Below are 21,145 nucleotides of genomic sequence, written 5' to 3' on the forward strand. Positions count from 1 at the left end.
CTGCGTCAAGTTTTCGAACGTTTCCGGCAGCACGGTGTCAAGTTGCATCCGCAGAAATGTAAGTTCAGGCAACCAGAAGTTGAATTTCTGGGACATCGTATAAGTGCGGACGGATTGTTACCTAAGACAGACAACATGGCCGCGATAGCAAAGATGCCGAAGCCAAACTGTGTTGCGGAACTACGAGCATTCTTGGGCTTCGTAACCTATTACCACGCATTTCTGGGAAATTTGGCTACTGTTTTGGAGCCGCTGTATGAACTGCTAAGAAAGAACGCACGCTGGCAGTGGGAGTGAGACAAGATAACGCTTTCCGATTAACCCAGCGGCTGCTACAAGAGGCAAATTTTTTGGTGCATTACGATCCAAATAAGCCCCTTATCTTGGAAACCGATGCATCCTCGTGTGGCGTTGGCGCAGTGCTATATCACAGAGTAAATGGGCAAGATCTACCAATCGGGTTCCGATCACGAACTCTGTCACCGGCTGAGCGGAATTACGCGCAAATCAAAAGAGAGGCATTGGCTGTGGTCTTCGGTGTTACAAAGTTCCGGGAATATCTACTCGGGAATCAGTTCACGCTCGTCACAGATCACAGGCCCCTCCTCGGACTTTTCAGCCCTGTTAAGCCCGTTCCAGCCATGGCCGCTGCACGGATTCAGCGTTGGTCACTCCTACTAAGCGCCTACAACTACAAGATAGAGTTTAAGCCAGGGAAGGCGTTAATTCCGGCGGACACCCTCAGCCGTTTGCCTGTACGGCAGGCGCATGACGCTAAGGCTGCAGAAGAGGACGCTAGTGAGTACGTCCTGCTAACCGATCACTTAGACTCCGGTCCGCTGTCGGCGAGCGATCTGGCTACGATGACTGCGGACGATAGCCAACTCGCACAAGTCCGCGATTACATTCAGAACGGCTGGCCACGATACTTGCAACCTGCTCAGGAGCCTTTACGCGCATACATGCACAGGAAGGACGAACTGACGTCCAGCCATGGAATTTTGTACTGGGGCCATCGAGCGGTAATTCCGAGGAGTGCGCGGCTACCAATGCTGCGTATGTTGCATGATGCTCATCAAGGAGTAGCGGCTATGAAGAGATTGGCCCGTTCTGTATTCTGGTACCCAGGACTCGATCAAGACATTGAGAAGCTGGCTAGCGCATGTCCAACGTGCATAGAATGGGGCAGCATGCCCCCTGCACGACAACCCGTGCCTTGGCCAGAAACAGCGGAGCCGTGGTCTAGAATTCATGTTGATTTTGCAGGTCCTGTGGAAGGCCACATGCTGATGATTGTGGTAGATTCTCATACCAAATGGATCGAGGTCACTCTAATGAGGACAGCCAGCTCGGGAAAAACAATTGAAGCACTGCAGACTATGTTCAGCCGATTCGGCTTGCCGAGGACCCTTGTGACGGACAACGGGCCGCAGTTTACTAGCGAGGAGTTCAGGGCATATATGAAGCGCAATGGCATCAGTCATATGCGGACCGCTCCCTACAAACCACAGTCTAACGGTCTGGCGGAAAGGGCAGTACGGACTGTGAAGCACGGGTTAAACAAAAACACGCGAGGTAGTTTGCAATCTCGCCTGGACCACATTCTTTCTCATTATCGGCGCACTCCCCTTCCCAACGGGAAGACTCCGGCTTCCATGCTTCTCGGATATCAGCCACGCTGTTTATTACACAATGTGGTATCACGACCCTTTCCTTCTGCAGATGAATACTACACCGGAAAACCGTTGCACAAGGAAATCTGGTTCAAGAACTACGGAGTGGGCGACAAATGGAAACCAGGCGTGGTAGAGTCCACCGAGGGCTCACGCATGACAACCGTAAGGACAGCAGATGGGGAGCAACATCGCCGCCACCTCAACCAACTAAAGACCAGGAGGACCAGTGTGGAAGGGGCTGACGTTAAGCCCCAGGCACCCACGGAAGCATCAATGGCTGAGGACAGCGCAAGACCATCGGTGGACTCGCAGCCTCAAGGTCACGGCAGTGGGGAGAGTGGGTCCCAACCAGGACCGGGCAGTCAAACGACGCCAGACGCGCAAGCCGAAGACTGTACAAACGAAGCACAGGGAACAGACGGCGCTGGCGCACCTCGTAGGTCAAAACGGCAGCGTCGGCCCCCGGACCGCTTCGCTCCTTAAGGGGGAAGAATTGTTGTGAACCGAATGCGCTACTGACACGTGCCGTGCTTATCTTATGAGGCCCACCGACCAAGCCATCTGTTATCGGCAGTGGTCCCGGTGACGTCACTAGCCAAGAGGCTATAAAACTACTAACCGCTAATAAAGCTCGTTCCTTCTTCTTCGCCAACCACTTGTCGATTCACTACACTTGTAGGCGCCATTTTATAAACCTCGAAATTCTGAAGGATGGTGTTTCGATTGTCTGCACGGTTATATGCTCAACTACGTGTCTCGTAGCATGTTCTTTACGGCCGTCGACTTCGCTCTTCCTGATATAAACTCGAGTTATCTGAGTCAGGGAACTGGCAAAATAATCCCAACTTAGAGTTTAGGCTTCCATTATTGGGGTTTAACCTCCCAAAGGAACTCAGGCTATGAGGGACGTCGTTGTGAAGGGCTCCGGAAATTTCGACCACCTGGGGTCTATAACGGGCACTCACATCACACAGCCCAAGGGCCTGTAGAAGTTCGCCTCCGTGGAAATTCTGCCGCCGCGGCCGGGATCGAACTCGCGTTTTTCGGGTCAGCAGCCGAGCGCCGTAGCCACAGAGCCACCGTGGCGGGCCCAACTTAGATTTTATGTTCACCTTTAAAATTATATTGCCCGTTACCACACACACTCGTATTTTGGGTGCCTCTTGCTCTGTTGGTGACCTGGTTTTCGGCGGTCATAATTCGCAGAACAACAATATGTGTATATGTATTATACGGCCTGTTTGATCACAATATAGACTTGAGTACTTTGCCATTGCCTCATGTTCAGGGGCAGTGCTTTGTAAAATTTGTACTTGCTTTCAACAGAGCAGGTGATGATGCTGTTGAGACTTATCTTACTCACGAGTATCAGACTATTAGTCTTTGTACCAGTGCTAAATGGAACATTAACGATGTATGGCTACAATTTATATCCATGGAACGCACTCAATCAACAAAATCGTCCCTAAAGTAGCAAAAACAGAGAAAACAAAATATGTCAATTAGACGTCAAAATATTCACTCAGAACAGCGAACTAAAAGGCCGCAAATTATGAAAATTATCCAGATAGGATCGGCGTGTCACTAAAACTTAGTTTCTCAGAGAAAGGTATTAAAGGCAAAATGCAAAGCGCTAAAAATATTCCAGTAGCAGTGCAGTGGGCAAGTTTCTCAACAACACTAGGCATAATTTCTTGCAATACATGAATTTTGAACACAGCTTCAACGTTTCATATCGTGCGGGAAATAAAGGTGACGCGGATGCCTTTAATGAATATTTTCAGTGAGCATTTACACGTTATGGGCACGATACAGTACAGCCATCTACGTCTTTTAATGGAGAGTAAAGATGATTAGGTTAGCTCAGAGTCTAAAAATCTGCTTTGCACACTATGCTACTGAAGATTTGTGTAAAATAATGTGGTGCGGTGGGAATCCCAAGCAAGTAACAAGTAAAATTTATGCTGACTAGCAACCCTCGCAAATTTTGGCACGTAATGAACACAAACAATCATCCTGAGGTGATGCTCACTGATCCCAAAGGCACCACTGTTCCCTTGTCAATGTACTCACAGATATCAAGCAACGCGTTCTCCTCTGTATTCACTCACGCGGACGTCGCTTTATGCCAAAATATAGGTGCACTTTCTGGTATCACTATGCCGCAGAATATTGTTAGCGATATCCGTATCACGTCACTACTGCCTAATAATCGGAAGATATCATCCCCATCTGATCACGTTAGTTTCAACAAGTTGCGTGTCGCGAACATTTCGGGAATCTTCGGCGGTCTTTTTTCACAATCATTATCATCAGGCCTAATTCCCAACGACTGGCCTAATTGCCAATGATCTGACGATCGCTTAATGAATGGCCTAATTTCTAATGATCTGACGATCGGTTAACAAAACCTCAACACTTAACTACCTGCCAAATTCGTTAACTAGTCCCGCCTGCAACCTGCTAGAACATCTGATACTTTCGCAAATCATAATGAACTGAGAAGAAGGAAGCATATAATCTTCGAATAACAGCACACAGCTTTTGCAAGGAATATTCAAGCGATAAGCCGGTGGCTGGATTTACTAATATCTCGCTTTCATGGAGTGATACTGGCCTCCAAGTAGACGCCATCTTCTTAGAGTTTTCGAAAGCTTTTGAGCACATTCCTTCCTCCATGATAGCACTGAAACTAAAACATCTTAGCATTCGCGCACAAGTCGTCACAGTGACAAAACATTTCTTGCCATATCGTACCCATTTCGGAAATAATATTTAATTATGTATTTATTATTTATTTACTCATTTAATAATTTGAGTGTCCTGAAATAGAGGGCACGAAACAATTCGTTCAAAGCACTAATATAAACCAAAACTTCAAATACGATTCATTATAACGGCGAGCATTTCGAGCCAGTAGTGCAAAAACAACATTGAAATGCAAATACTGTTGTAGCGGAGCCAGTGACACGGAAAAATGCCAATTAGAAATGGTACATATCGAAAGGCCGGTTTGCTCTGATAGAAATATAGGGCAAGGTTTGATTGAAAAGCTGTCACGCAGACACTATGTGCCACATGAGTAGGCAGTTCATTCTACCGCTGTATTGCACCAGGAACGAAGGAACAATGAGAGACGTCAGTGCGTGCAAAGTAAGGACGTATTGTGAGATCATGATTCAGTCGGCCACTACGTTTGGCTGGAGGATGCAGGTACCTGTGTCTGTCTATCTTTAATTCCCCATGCAGTATCTGGTATAAAAATTTCAAACATTGTTTATTTTTTTGTCCTGGTTTGTAGCTGCTCAAGGTTACAGAACTGCAGCATTTCAGTGACCGAATAAGTCCTCCTGTAACTGCCGCCGATAAAAGGAGTGACAAGGCAAATGAAGCATACTTGACAACTGGTCGAATGAATGTTTTATAGGCCAATAACTCGACGACCTTCGGGGCTATTGACAGCCTTGCCCTCAAGAGACACAGCTTTTTAAAAGCTTCTGTTGATACAGAATCAACATTTATACGTCAGTTGAGATCATGTGCAATAGTTGCGCCTAAATATTTAAAGCTGTTTTCATTTGTCAAGAATAGTTAAAGGTAGAGTACTGAAACAAAAGCGGATTCTTTTTCCTGGTGATATGTGTAAAAGTGGTTTTACTATATTTTTTGCATTCGCCATATCTGACACCGCTCATTGAATGCATTAATACACTGGTTAATCCGTACCTGGTCATCAATAGAGGTTACTGATCCATAAATTAAACAATCATCTGCAAAAGGCTTGATTTGTACAAGGGGGGTACACGGTGGTCAATACATCATTGATGTAGATCAGAAATAGCAGCAGACCAAGCACAGAACCATGAGGCACACCAGAGTACATATTCAAGAAACCCGATTCACAGCCATTAATTCTTACACGTGTATGGCTGGTGAGATAGGCTTCTATCCAGTAAAAAAACCCCGAATGAATCCCTGTTTCGCGGAGTTTAAAAAGTAATTTACTGTGTGGCACCTTCTCAAAGGCTTTGGCAAAATCTACGCAAATGATATCGATCTGCTGACTGTCATCTAATGCTTTGGCGAAATCATGAATGGTCTCTACAAGGCGAGTTGGTTTCTATAACTACTATTCCTCTTTTGTTGTGCTTGGCCCTTTGCTCTTTCTGGTCTGTATTAAAAATTTACCTAACTGCGTGTGCTCCCGAGTAAGGCTGTTCGCCGGTGATTGCTTCACTTACTATAAAATTACTACCGACACAGGCAGTCTAGCGGTATAATCACATCTTAACTTGGATCTCGTATCCACGGTTCAACAACAGAAGCGATTGAAACGTTTGTCAGTGGCACTCTGTCTTGATGTGAAAGGTACCAACGACAACGTGACCCATGAGGCCATCCTTGATGCTCTGGAAACGGTGCGCATTGGTGTTCGGATGTTTGCGTGGATAGAGAGCTATCTGTCCAAAAGATAATTTTTAAGGGGAAAGCCTTTAATGTCTCATCGTTGTAAGCAGCAGTTGTCGACAGAAATGTCAGGCTTTTCAGTTGGTCGAAACGGTCGTGATGTCACAGTGCGCCAATTTCAAACGGGGCCAATTGTACTTTGGCTTGTAACCATGCGACCAATTGAAGGGATCATATAGTGATGTTCCAAGTAAGTGGGACTGTGCTTAGTTAATTGCTTAATTCCCCAATTAGACTAATTAACTTTTCTAATCAGGCCATATAAATAAATAAAACCGAGTAGGAAATTGGTCGAGTTCGGGAATCGAACCTCGGTCTTCGGAGTGCGAGACGAGCATGCTATCCACTCCGCGATGCCAGCTTTTTTTTTCTTTATTGCCTGGCTTTGGCTCATGACATTGCACAACAAAAATACACATAACGCTATATACATACGACACTATCGTGGTCAGCCAGCACGAGACTGGCTTCGTCAGCTTAAATTTCCCGCAACATACACAACGGCTCTAGTCTTGAGAGCCACTCGGGAGGCTCCGCAGCTGCTTTTTGGATTGCAAGAAACCAGTCCATGCTTTCCCGAAAATAAAGTCGGGCCGGTCGTGCGTCTTCGTCACAATGGTAGCCGGCCATTCTGGAGCGCCATATACAGTGGAGGCGCAAGAGCATTATGAGATCAAAAGGTGCCCCATCCTCATTATCAGTGCTTAAATAGCGAATTCCGTGCGCGTCAAGTGGTAGCTCTTTCTTTATGGTCCTTTGTAACACGTCCCAAAAATAAACCCCTTCCCAGCAATGCAAAAAAACATGGTCTATTGTTTCAGGCTGTTTACAAATTAAGCAGTTCGATCCCCACGGTAAAAAGAAATCCTTTCCCTCTAGAAACTTTTTAACTGGTAACGTTCCGGTGTGTAACTTAAAAAAGAAAGTCTTTACTCCTGGTGGCACCTGCATTTTCTTTACCCTTTTTAAAACATCCCCTCCCGGGCCTCCACTGTACAAGGCCCTGTACATGGGCTCTGGGAAAACAATATCACAAAGATCATTGTACAACTTTTTCTTTTTACTTTTCCACAAATAATCGGTGGAAAAACGTGCCGAAAGAAACCGAACGCTTGCTACAATCTCTTTGTAGTAACCAAAATTTCCACCAGAGAGCTCTTCTGTGGATACCACAAACTCCGGCAGCAATCGCCGCAGCTTCACTTGGCACACGGTGCGCAATAACGGGTCTGTGACGTCGCGAAAAAACAAAAAACGGTTCACCAGCTGCCTTAAAAAGAGGTGCCCTAGCCCTAGCCCCCCGTCTTTTACCCGCCGGAACAGGTTCGTTCTGCTACAACGTTCCCATTCGGACCCCCATATGAAAACTGCAAAAATCCTGTGTAGCTTCTGAACGTTCACACGCGAGCAATGCAAAACCTGCATCACATACCAGAGTTTGCTAATAAAAAAAAAAAAAGATCGCAGACTGTAGCTCTGGCGAAAATTGAAAGGCTGGTGCCTTTCCATTTCCCAGCTCGGTCACGTGCGTCTTTGCTCTTTCCAATACTCCTCGCTATCGCGATAAGCATTGAGCGGAACGCCCAAATACTTGCCCGGGGTCGTCGCCCACGGTACGTTGGCGAAATGGTCCGGGTGGGATGGCCACCATCCATGCCAGAGCCCAAGGCACTTGGACCAGTTAACCCCGCTACCTGTGACTTCGCTGAACGCGCGTACACACCCGACAGCTTCACTTATGCTCCCCTGATCAACCGTAAATACTGCGACGTCATCTGCATAGGCCAGCAGCTTAACTTCAGCTGCTTGTAACCTAAAGCCATTAATACTATTGTTTTCTATGATTTTCATGCACAGCGTTTGGATGTAAATACAAAACAAGAGAGGGCTGAGGGGGCAGCCCTGACGCACCGAACGCTGCACGCTAATGGGGGCCCCCAGACTCGTCGTGCAGCGTTTCCGCCATGCCAGCTCGATGGCTTGGAATGAGCAAAGGCGCGTCTAGTGAATACGGTGTCTTCGCTCACTGCCATCCTCCTTTCTTCCCTTCCGGCGAGGTTTAGGTGTCCACCGACATATGAGAGACAGATACATTTCCTTTCCTCAAAAACCAATTTACCGACGAGCGAGGCGTAAAACCGAATGGGCAATGACGTCCGATGGAGTCCCTGGCAGCGCAGCGTTGTAAGGCGCTGTCGCGTTCCACTCTTAGAAGCGAAGCTTAACATCTTAACTACACATCAGTGACCGCACTTTAGGTCAAAAAACTGCACCCCCCTGAATTTTGACGGGTGTTCACCGAGATATGTGAGACAGTTACTGCGTAATTTCCTTTCCTCAAATACAATTTTCATTTTCTTCATTACAGGCCATCTTTGTCTTTCTTCTTTCAATCCTACTTCCTCCTTTCCTCTACGGTGCGGTTCAGGTATCCAGCGAGATGACAGAGAATTGCTGCACCATTTCCTTTCCTCAAAAAGCGTTGCGTTCAAACGGCAAGGCATCGCGCCGAACGGGTGGTGGCGTTCCGTGGACTCCCTGGCAGCGCTACAACACGCTGTCGCGTTCCACTCCTAAAGGCGAAGCTTGAGCGTCATTAATTAGCAGTTAATTAGTATTCAGGCAGTCATCAGTAACTAACCATTAATTAGTGATTTGTCATCACTTAGTAATTAGTACTCAATTATATGTGACGCCACCAGTGCCACAGAAGCAGCGAAAGTGGTTCGGAAAACGCTTTCGCCTCTATGCACTTTAGACAGTCAAAGTGCCCCCTGAATTTTTCGCTTAGTTACCCCAATGTAAACATTTATTTTTCTTTTTTGACGAAGCAATGCATTCTGCACGTTATATCTCCTCGTTTGATGTGCAACGAAAGGTTACTTTCTTAAGGCTTTGCGGCGGCTGATGCTTTAATGACTGATGCCCAGCTGAGTACAGCGTTCTTGATGGTAATAACGTTGAGTTTCGTGCTCTATGTAGAGTTTTTTTATAGGATATAAACTCTCATGCTCGCAGTTGAACTTTTGTCGACCGCTTTCATTAAGTGCGGAAGTAGGCACCCAGCATCCAGCTTTCTTGATTAAAAACGAATACTGGCTGACATCTTTGTTTTTAGGCAGCATAGCAGCGCTTTTCCCAACGCAGGAGCTATTGGTTTGTCTTTCGTAATTGAAAAGCTTGGGCATCTAGTTTGTCCGGGGCACTAAGTGATACTGATTTTATTATGACATCAACACCAACCTTTGTGTTATGCTATTGTATGATCACACTGTGTTAGGTTTGTATTATGAAATAAACACCTATGCGAATGGGTTGCTATCGAGTTTGGTTTTTGACATTGAACAACTAAATTCCTTGTCTTGCATATCTCCCGTGGTAAGCCCCAGACGTGCTTAGAAAATTTTGAATATCGGATCGAATATCATCATATTGTATTCGCTAAAAGAATGAAAGAGTGGAGAATAAAATTATATAACTCTATTGGAACCTTTTCAGAGGTTTTGGAATAATTGGCGTGAAAGAGAACCCAGCCATCTCCAAGAGGTCTCCGAAGGCTGCGGTAACTTCGACGTCCACCCACGATGTTGCCACGATATGACTGCGCGGGAAGTAAGGAGCCTACACTCTTCAGCGCCGCGACTCGCCGTGACGTGGTCCATTCGTATAGAAACATTAGTAATGCCGGCCTGGCTTGCATCAACTGCCAATCTAGGCGATTTCTCATAGCAATGTCATAGCTCACGGGCCTCTCATCTTCCGAGTAGAGGCACTGCAGTAGCCGAAGCTATTGATTCATAAATAGCCGAAGCTTCTTTTGTTATGTCTCTGGCGCATCAGATCGTTTTTGCGTGGATATGCGTCGAGATACGTTGCTGTATGCGCCTAGCAGAGATGAGCGTTGCTTCTTTTCCCAATCGTGGCCGAGTTAGAAAGAAGAGACGTGCTTGCACGCACCGGTGCCCCATTGCTTCAAGACAGGGTGTGTCACATCAGCCGTTCTGGAAGGCATGGCTAGCAGCCTACTGCAGCGCCACCGCAAAGACGCAGAGCCGGCGGAAAAAGCTCCTTTATTTATGCTCGTAGGCCTCAAGTGCGGAACGAAAATAAGGGTCTGGTTACAGTTGCTGCTACGAAATTAAGGATCTCGTCACACTTGCTGCTTCCTGCGGGGGGGGGGGGGGGGGGGTCGACTCCTCTCCTCCGACACCTTTTCCTGTCTTGTAATCAAGCAAGGAAAAATCAAGACTGCGGCATGTCCAAAGAAACAGAGTTTGCGTGTGGGCTTTTGACGAACTTGTAGGCGGAGGCTGGGGGGCTCGGCTTAATTCGTCATGTGTGGGTCGTTTCTCAAAACGCCACCTAGCAAAACACTCTTGATCAACCGCCCCAGGCGGCAGCCAGGAGCCCGTAAAAGAAATTAGTGAGGAACATCAGCTGCCTAGCATCATCCTGCCTCAGAGACAAGGCAGGAAAGTGCCACTTAGTTTTTCAAGCCTCAGGTCAGCTCTAGAGCCCCAGCGCCATGTCACTTGCAGAGAGAGAGAGACTCTTAAATGAAAAACGAATTTAGCCGGCGTTTCAATATCGCTGGCATGCTACTCTGCATAGGGAGGGGAATTTGGGAGATAAAGACTGAAGGAGAGCAGCGTGGAAGAGGTGGAAGAAAAAAAAAACGAAGATAAAATGCGGCCATGAAATGGGTACTAAAGACGCAATGGCGAGTATTGATGTAACCTATGGAATGATGGAGTGCATAGTCCGACAATTGGGCTGACGAAGTTCACTGCATGAAGAATGCATGAAGGTAACGTGGAAGTGAATTTAGAGCTTATCGAGATGTCCAATGTCTTTTAAATATGTAAAAAGAAAGTTCATTGCAAGTCTCTGTTGCCTGAAGCAGGCTAAGGGACCTAAAACCTTGTCCATTGTTAGGGGCACTGGGCAGAGCTTCTGCATCCAATGTTCATAGTACGCACGCTCGTTAGCATACGCAGGGCACTCAAGCAGGATATGTTCCACAGATTCTATCGAGGTACAGTTGTCACAATGCGGAGTGTTCATTTGTCCAAAGCGGTATCGCAAGCCGTTTGTATATGCAGCATTCAGACGAAGAACATTATCTCTTCCATTGCATGTAGTCTGCGTTGCTATTCCATTTTCGGAGAGCCATGGTTTCAAGTTCTGATGAGTACGTAGTGCCCGGGTACAAGTTCCCCGGTCGCAAATAATTCCCAAGGACAGTAGCTACTGATATCTACAACGCTGTCAGATGCTCCGTCCATGACAAGATATACACGCCATCATGGGCACGGATGTGGGCTGTATACCTCCAGCAAAACTGAAAGTGAGCAGGGGCCGGTTACGTTTCTATGGCATGTCACCTGTTTAGGGAGGATTTAGTTCTTCGCAAGTTAGTTCCTACTTGCCTGCACTTGCGTGCAAACCGCACTGCAAAGATACTGCGTTGCTTACTCATGGACATTTTGAAAGAGTGGGAAATACATGAGGATGTTCTATGCTGTGTAATTACTGACAATGGTTGGAATTTCATGTACGTGATAGGGAAGACGCCCTGCGCACGTTGCTTGTTTCGCCCACATCCTGCTTGTGCTCAGCACTCCAAAAAAGAAATCAACGGGTCCACAAACGTGTGTGCAAACCGCTGTCTACCTTTGGGCTCTACAAACGAAGCAGCAGCGCGAGAACAGTACTGCAAAAAATACCAAGGAGAGATGTAGAGTGATCAGTGGAAGACATCCAACGTTAACACACAAGACAGAATAATGAATACGCCATGCTAGCGCGCTTGCTGAAGGTCAAGTCAGCTGTCATGCTAGATTTGGAAGAAATAGTTTTTCCTGACATCTTTATGACTCCTGAATGGTGTTATGCAGGAGCGTTTGTGTCAGCACTGTAAACTATTGAAGAATTCACTACTGCTGCTTGTTCTCACTTCCATCCAACATACTCTCTTGTTATTCCCCTTCTTCACTACATTCACGTGCTGCTTCATAGTGGGGTGAGCGGAGCTGAGGAACTAGGGTTCTCAAGGAACTAAGTAAAATTTCAAAACAAGATTTGAGGGTAGGGGATTTTGTTCATCATAACAAAACATAAAGAATACCCGTTTGTTATGAAGAACAAAATGTCTGGCTCTCTTGAGTCTGCAGTGTTGTCTCACCATAGTAGACCATTGCAGTGGTGGCAAAGAGAAAGAAAAAGCGAGCATGTAGCTCTTCTAAGCATGGTCTGAGCGCCCCTTTTACTTACCGTCTACTCACGTGGAAATTGAGAGGATCTTTACAGCTTCCTCCAACACATTAACATATCTGCGAGAATAACTTTCATAGGACAGAGTGGAGCAACTTGTTTTTTTTTTTTCAAGGCAACTCGTTGCCGTTCAGGCTTTTAGGACATTTTCAAAAGACCTGCTGCTGAACAAACTCAAGGAAAATAACCTTGTCTTTGTGAGTACCCTAATTAAAATATTTTGATGCTCATGGCAGTCTTGTTTTGTTAGCGTAGATAATACCCCTTTTTGCACGGAGTGGTGCCTTGGGCTGTGCTGAGTCTTTTATACACTAGTTTAAAATTTTTGACACAAGCTTTGTTTGAGTGCTTCTGCAATACTTTATTTTTCCTCACATTGTGAATTAAACATAGCGCTTTTTCCAAGGGTGGTTGTCTTAACTCTCGCTGCAAGCTTCACTTCTATACATTTATTGTTTCATAGCCGCATATTAATCTAGTCTTATAGCTAATTTTTGTACTACGACCAGCACTACGACCATGTTCTAGTCAAGGATCAGTTTATTTTTGGTGGCTAGACGGAAAAAGCGTTGTCTTACAGATGATGTTTTGTTGTTTAACTGATGCCACGATGATGAACCCCTCTACCCAGTGGTGCACTCTAAAGTGTTGGGTTGCGCTTCTAGCCAAGCAGCATGGACTAATCTCATTAAAATTTGCCTCCTATACTTTAATTTATGAAGCACTGCTTTTTTATTGCAGCAGTGTGCATTCTTTTTCTTTTCCGTGGTTTTATCTCACCTGTCGTCAACATTTCCGCAGCTGTACGTTCCTGTAAACACTTTAGCAAAGAGAATTTAAAAAAATTTCATTTCTCATATGTTTTAAAGTTTCATTATCAGCATAGAAAATATATAAGCATAACTTGCTCTGTATGCCTTGCTTAGTATAACCTGCTGAGTTTTATTTGTACTCCCACTCCCATGTTAACACGTATGAGGAAAAAAATGATAGGGACATTTTACCTCCGCTTAAAGTGTATGACGTGATAGCCTTCATGAGGTAATGCCCGTATTTGAGCGATTGGTCATTCTCTACGATATTTTTATAGATAGCTGGTCGTCCTGTTACACTCCTGGCGCAGTATTGTTTATGGTAAGCGATGCGTCATTGCCCTGCGTTGGCAGGAGCTGCCACCGGTGGGACATGAGAGACTGGTTGCTGTTTGCAAAGAATCTGTCGCGGCTATTCATTAATGCAATTGTTATATCCCAGAAGGGGGGGGGGGGGGCAGTTCCCGCGGAATCTGGTGCGAATGTTCTGGGATTTTTAGGTCACGGCTGACGACGACGTGGTCGTTAGAGCGACACGGGAGCCTAACGCTGTCGTGTGAAAATCTTCAGCAGTGGAGTGGAATGCCAAATGTGTTTGTGTTGCAAGGAACTTCAGAATGGAGTTTAAAACTCTACCTATTTATGCTAGAAAACTTGTATCTGCTAGTACACCTCATTAATGCATTTCAACGGTGCAGCTGTTATATGCTTTAGGAGTTTTTTTTTTTGCGGTGCGAAATTCATGGCGTCACCCCGCCTCCTGTTGCTTTCGAACACCAAAACATGAGCTTGTTCTGACCTCTGCCCCTTTTTCTATTATCAACGTGGCCTCCTACATTGAATCGCTTGTCGTTCAGCCAGGCAGAAGCGACCAGTAGTCAAGCGATCTATTCATGCTCGTGTTGACAGTTGCACAGGGTCTGGTGGTGGATGCTGGTAAAATGGGCGGCGCTGGTTACCCTCCAATAGTTGTTTTTTCGAATGGCTGGTTTTTTCAGCTTAGCAGACTTACTCTGTGATCTCGGAAACGGATGGGAACATGTATCTGCATCAATAATGCTGACCTGACAGCCTGGAGCACTCTAGTAACTCAGCATTCTGTTTCGCCGTGTCGAAGGGTTCAGGACGAAGGTCGGCAGACGAAAAGCAGAGAGTAAGACAAAACGTGTACCTTAGAAACCAACCTATGTCGCCACCCTCGCATAGCGATTTGAATCGATCAGGCTCAGGGGTGCGCTTATGACGGTACTTTTGCAGCTTCAGCCGGAGGCCGTCATTTATTGCGGCTTGATGAAAAGTCACAGAAAAAAAAGTTTATGAGCATCTCAGAGTTTAACACCTCAGATCTCGCCGACATAAAAACTTGCAGCTTTAACTTTGGTTCATAATTCATTTAAAACAAATGCTAGCTGTATAACTGATACGGTTCCTTTCTAGCATGCAAAGAAATACTGCTAATCGTTTTTGTTCTCCGAGATAACGGCTCTAAACGAACGCCAAGTGAAGATGATGACCAGGGCACCCGTCGACTGCTCGTTTTTCATCCTGAAGCGCAGCATCTTGGGAGAATGGTGGCACCCGGTCCTCGGCGTGAGTTCAGCTCTTGCCTTTCGTGCTGCATGTTACTTCCTGTACGTGATAGGCCAACAGAATAGCGTGCTCCTTTTCTGTTTTACCCTCTCTTTATACGTTGCCGGCGTTGCTAGGCCGTTTTTATACTCATGTGGAGAGAAAAAACACAAGATAGGCCTTTGTTAAGACGTAGCATTTATAGTTTTCGTCGAACACTAGTTCCTCCTTGGTATAGGCAAACAGATGCTATTTTATTGTCGACCGTTGCCGTGTGTGCGCGAAGGTAATGGCTAAGCGAAGCGAGACATTCTGGGCAAAAGCAAAAACTATGGCCAAATAGCTCCAACACCCGTGCCAGGCCCTGTCCCTGGTGCCAAGGTTGGGAGTGGTGGTTGCACCAGCTTTGTCTCAGTCCCAGCTGTATAGGAAGCTAGTTGCGTATTTGTCAGATATGTTTCTGATTTCGTACAATGGGTACTCAGCTCCAGCTTCTCGCCTTATCCACCCCAATGCCATTGCCATTTTCTGGAAAATGCGACTATATTGCCTTTAACTTCGATTCGGAATCTTGATGAATAATAATTAAGCTTGTACTAGCAAACATGCCCCATCGCAACTTCGAATGGCAACAATAATTACCTTTTTTGCATTGTGCTCTAAGCGGTGAAAAATGCGGAGCCGACACAGGATTTATTTGGCATAATCGTCGGAAATTCCCACGATGTAGTTGAAAACAGTTTTATCACCTTGGGGTTGTTAGGATGTAGAGTAATAGAATTTAATTACGTTATAAAATTTCTCATGATTTGATGTGATTTCAACCGCAGAACAAAAGAAAAAGCTCCCTCCATCTCCACAGGACATTCGTGACACATAAAAAAGAAGGTTAATTGCTTCGGGGGTTAAGCAATGAGAATTTTGTAGAAATTAAGAATAGAACCTTTCAAGAGGTTCAGAACTGACATGTGTCGGTCAGAGCCTAAACACTTTACTTCGGTGAAGAGGATAACGCATTTCCGAGCGTGCGAGAGAGATAGGCACGTTGTAGATTAGCATTTACATATAATACGTGTCTTTAGACATCCTCTTTTCCAATCCACACGAATGCACCTCACTGTGCTTGTGATTTTTGGTTTGTTTTATGGGGTTTTAACGTCCCAAAGCGACTCAGGCTATCAGGGACGCCGTAGTGCAGGACTCCGGAAATTTCTACCACCTGAGGTTCCTTGATGCGCACTGACACCGCACAGTACTCGGGCGTACAGAATTTTGCTTCCATCGAAATTCAACCACCGCGGCCGGGATTGAAGCCCCCTCTTTCGCGTCAGCAGGTGAGTGCTATAACCACTGAGCTACCGCGGAGGCTCTGGGATTATGGTAACAAAAGCGAGGCCATCATACACACATGTATAATCGTGCAAGTTATTTCGAAACCGGCTCCCAACGTGTTGCCTTGTTATTTTCTTTATTTCAGCGTTTTTTTAGCGGCATAACCTACATTGTGGCATTGGGGCTGCAATCATTCATATACAAGGTTCACAAAGAAAAGCACGGCTTCTTCCTTGTTCTTGACAAATACTAGAGAAGAGGCCAAGGAAGAAGAACTGAGCAGGACGCTTTGGTGGGCTAGTTGGTTCATTTGAAGCGAACGAGTAAAAGTGCGCTAATAACCCCGTTTTCTTGTACTTCGCTAAACGTAAAAATCCCGGATCGTACTTGCGCATTGACCACTTCGTAGGAACGCCCCCCGCAAACTCGCCTCAGCGGCATAATTCGAGAGCCCTGCCATAACACTCCGCTTCGTCCTCCGACTGCGAAAACAGAGCCGTAAAGAGGGGCATCAAAGAGGTTTCTGTTCGTCGCAGATCCCAACGACAGCTCTTGTTTTTTTTTCCGCTGCAGCCATTTAATGTACTGCTTCTTTTTTCTTGCAGAGATCTATGACCTGCCGGCACAGGTCATCACATTTCTTAACTATTTCCTTACCGCACCATAAACAATTAATGAATGAATGAATGAATGAATGAATGAATGAATGAATGAATGAATGAATGAATGAATGAATGAATGAATGAATGAATGAATGAATGAATGAACTTTATTCCCGTCATATTGGGACCTCACGGTCCGGGCGCAGCAATCATGGGTCATATATGATCCACGTTTTGAACCTGCGGTCAAAAATTTAAGACGGCGCTTTTGGGCAAGTTACACCACCTAGATTGCTTTCATTTCTTTCGCTTTAGTGGCTCTTTTTTTCATTTTCTCATGCGAGGACGTGACATAAAAATTGAAACTGAACGAACGTAGTCCACCGGTCACCGAACACGGCGTCCGTTTCGTCGCTCGCTTCTCAAAGGCGGAAGGATACACTGAACACTTTTGTCGGTTCTGACGCTGTCTTTTACACAGCAGTAGTGGCGAATTAGACAACCAAATAGGATGGTCGATGTTCAGTTTCATTTTGCAGACTTCGTCTCAGAGAGCCGTGACACCAGCGCGTGCTCACGCCTGTTTCGGTTTTTCGTTCACGATGTATTTTATGCAGTGCACTTGATTTCTAATTGACGACAGTGGTGCTTTAGGGTCTTTGCAACATACTTTCAGAGAATTTTTCCAAATGCGCGCAGTTTTTTTCATTATCATGATGTCAAGGAAGGCCACACCCCCTTTTCACCCATAGAACCGATTCCTTCCCATGCCAACAAAATGAACAAAAAGCAGGAACTGCAAGCTCTCCTATTAAAAAAAGAAACAAGAACAGAACTGAGAACAAGTGTAATGTGCAGCACGTCTCACCGCTACCTCGATTTCATGTCCTCACGAGACTGCTTTCTGTAATGGCACAGCAACATATTGCCTAACTTGAATGGCCAGGGAAACAGCAATGTATTATGTACACAGCTCAAAATCTCAAGAATGGTGGCTAAGAACATGTAGAACGTTTTGAATTTTTTGTTCCTTTTAACTCAATTTCTGGCCTGGGTGCAGTGAAATTCGACCATCCTATTTGGTTGTCTAATTCGCCACTACTGCTGTGAAAAAGACAGCATCAGAACCGACAAAAGTGTTCAGTGTATCCTTCCGCCTTTGAGAAGCGCGCGACGAAACGGACCCTTAAACAAATTTTGTTGGGTCCCTGAAGTTCTGTGTTTGTATTTCATGTTTTATACTAAATAAATACTTTCTTCTTTCTTTTCTTTCTTTCTGTGTTGCCAGCATACTCAGCAAATTGATTTTCGAAGAGTTTTGTACACACAACTCTGTCGTTTTTTTCGTTCAGAACAATAATCAGTAATCTGCAGTTTGAATTATTCAATGGGCGGTGCATTTAGCTATTCTAGAAGAAATAAATTTTATTATAAAGCGCTCAAAATCGGTAATATCTTGGTGGTAAGGAAACAGTTATGCACCACCGTGTGCCCCTATTGCCTGGAACGACTAGGAATAATCTTCTGACATATTTACATTATAGAAAAGACGCTCACGGGCTCAGGACCTCAAGTTGGTCTCTGCGTGGACGAGCTTGAAACCTTTCCGAGCATTGCTCTTTATCCTTTCAGTCTGTACTTTGTGCGGCCTGCATATGATCAGTCGGCTGAGTCTCTTCAAATCTGCACCATGCTCCGGTTAGAGTTCCACCAATGAGCGGCCGTATAGCACGTCCTTCTTATTTTGACGACTCAATTTTATCGGTTTACACTGCCTCATTTTTCTCTTTCCATTCCCCCACATTTCAGATGTGCTACCTGAATCTAAGAAATGATGCAGTTAAGTCTGGGCAGCAAAGCTTATTTTTGTTGGAAATGAAAATTCTGGACGGAACACAGTGAGGTTAGGGCTGGGGAACGTGGTTGGGTGGGCACACATGCTCTTGCCTTGGCGGTATGTTGCTTCTCGGGCACCATAACTGCAGTGGTGCGGGGAGGGAAACATCCGGCTCTGTTGGAGCCTGTTTCACACAGAAAAGGACAGGAAAAGGATGAAAATGTTATTAGTAAATCTTATGGGAAGCAGAAAAACAGCCAGCCTAAAATGAGCAACCCAGTAAGAGAAAGAAAAATAGCAGACTCGCAAAAACTAGGCTCAGCTCAGTTCGAGAAATTACCGTGCTGCAGTGGTGGCCCCAGAGCAGTGGAGCGCGGTAAAAGAGGATTGATGCGTCCGCTAAGTGGTCGACCATGCGGACCACTTCCTTCTGACGCAGGGTGCACAGGCCAAGGGGGAAGCGGAGACAGATGCTCGTTTTTGTGTTTAACCCGCTCTCCTAACAACTTTTGGTTTACTTCGTCTGCTTTAATATTGTTCGTTGTTTTCACGTGCGCAGTGTTCCTCCTTTTTGATATACTTTCTGCAAGTTCCGAAGCCGGTGGTCACGTTGTTCTTTACTAGCATTCCTCTTGTACGCCGTCCCCGTTACTTGGTGTCCTTCACCATACTTTAAAGGAGACGCTGTCGTCAACGCTGGATGTGCACCGGAGGTATTCTTTTCATCACTTAAACGATATTATCAAGTCCGAAAGGTTTCTTTTTGTTTGCAAAAAAATCATTACCTTTTTTTTTTGACGGTGGCTTCCAAACAGGTACATTCCGTGAATTCTTGAAATTTCACCGCTTTTTCTTTTCTTGTACGATGCGTGGAATCTTCGCCATTGCTGAGAGTTCAAAAGAAAACGATGCACGGACTCTTCATCTTTGCTGAGAGTTCAAAAACAGACATCATGTTGTGAATCGGAGGGCATAGATGCCCAGAAGAAAGATCCCACTTTAGCAGAGATATGTACAAACTGTTCATCGTTGCTTAAAAAAACTCATCTGCCGTAACTCTAAGCCGCAGCCAAATGTTAGGCTTCCAGAATCTGTATTATAAAGTGGGTAATCAAAATGTGTAGTATTAGTTTTCAGTGAGAATAACTGAATTTCACATCCGAAGTGTCCTTAAATATTGAAGCTAATCACACTGCCTTGCTATTAATTTTAATCTATGGGCATATCAATGGAAATGAAAAAGGCGCCAGCAGATATGCCGCACATTAAATAAACAGCAGGCAAGCGCAGCTGCTTCATTCGGGGGAATATTGTATAAATCGCTTGGAACAAAATTTAATTTTGTGCAAAAGTGGCATCTATATTAGGATCCTTTGCTGGAACCAAAAGGAAGAAATTAAAAGTTTGCTCACCCTCAAACGAATAACCCCACGAACTGGATTCTTGGGGTCAAGTAGTCCAAGTCAGTTTAACTTACACGCCAGCGTAGATGGAGTTTTCGACAATACTGGGGAATGTGAACCAGGTTGCTAGCTCCTGAGGCTTGTTGATCCTTCCTAGCGAACATGGCTGGACTAAGTACTTGTATACTTGGTACACGGAAGCCCACAAAGAGTGAACCACGCGTTGTCTCTCCCAAAGTGGATTACGCCGCATGAATTATGTCAGCTTTTACCTGTCGCTACCGTTTTTAGGCGCGTTTCAACAAAAGGCTTCGTATCAGAGCCTGCTTGAGAAGCTGATAATGAAACCAGTTTCTTTTGACCCCTGGGTTAAAGCACGGTTTTTTTCCCTCGAACGGTGAGCGAGTGGAATTCCGTTTCCATTGATAGGTTTGGAGCAAATCACTTGATGGCATCATTCGGAAGTTATTTTGTAAGGTTTAGAAATGTCAAACTGCGATCCGTTCTTCATCTCTGCATTATGTTCCTTGCATGTAAAATGATTTCCGCTGGCCTGCGCTTCCACTTTTCTTTGCTGAAAAACCCCTCCTCCTTGAAGGATTGTACTGGACTCCGGTGTGAATTAATCCCTAAAATAATTGAAATAAAAACGATCATTTGTCATACGACTGCCCCTAAGGAATACTTCAGCAGTAATGCACCACTTGCGAGCTTCTTAGTTGATGGTTGTTTGGTCACCAGAACATGAACCACGGTTGAGACAGCTCCGTACCGCATTAAGAAGGGAGGGCACATCAGGGAAACAGAGATGCACTAGCATGAACTACTGCTCATCCGCCACAGTACAAGTTTCTTGAGACTTTGAGAAACAGGTTCTAATTTGTACAGCCTCACCGGCGTTTCGGTGCAGTCGTGGCGCGAACGGTGGAGGTTAGTGGCGTCTAAATTTATATTATATAACTAAGGTTGCTATAATATATTGCATGTGTGAAGTCAACGCAAGAGGAAACCCAGAGGAAATTTAGCACATGTATATTAAGCTCATGCTTTTGGTGCTTTATAAGGGATTGAATACTAAGAATGTGGGGGATAGATCGAAAGGAAGGCGCTCCGCTTGCAACTTGGAATTGGTATATGCCTATTCTAACGTTTCTAACACTTCTATTTTGCCGTC

The sequence above is a fragment of the Amblyomma mixtum genome, chromosome 5 (assembly GCF_055824585.1).
Source record: "Amblyomma mixtum isolate Tamu chromosome 5, ASM5582458v1, whole genome shotgun sequence".
NCBI classification, from domain to species: domain Eukaryota; kingdom Metazoa; phylum Arthropoda; class Arachnida; order Ixodida; family Ixodidae; genus Amblyomma; species Amblyomma mixtum.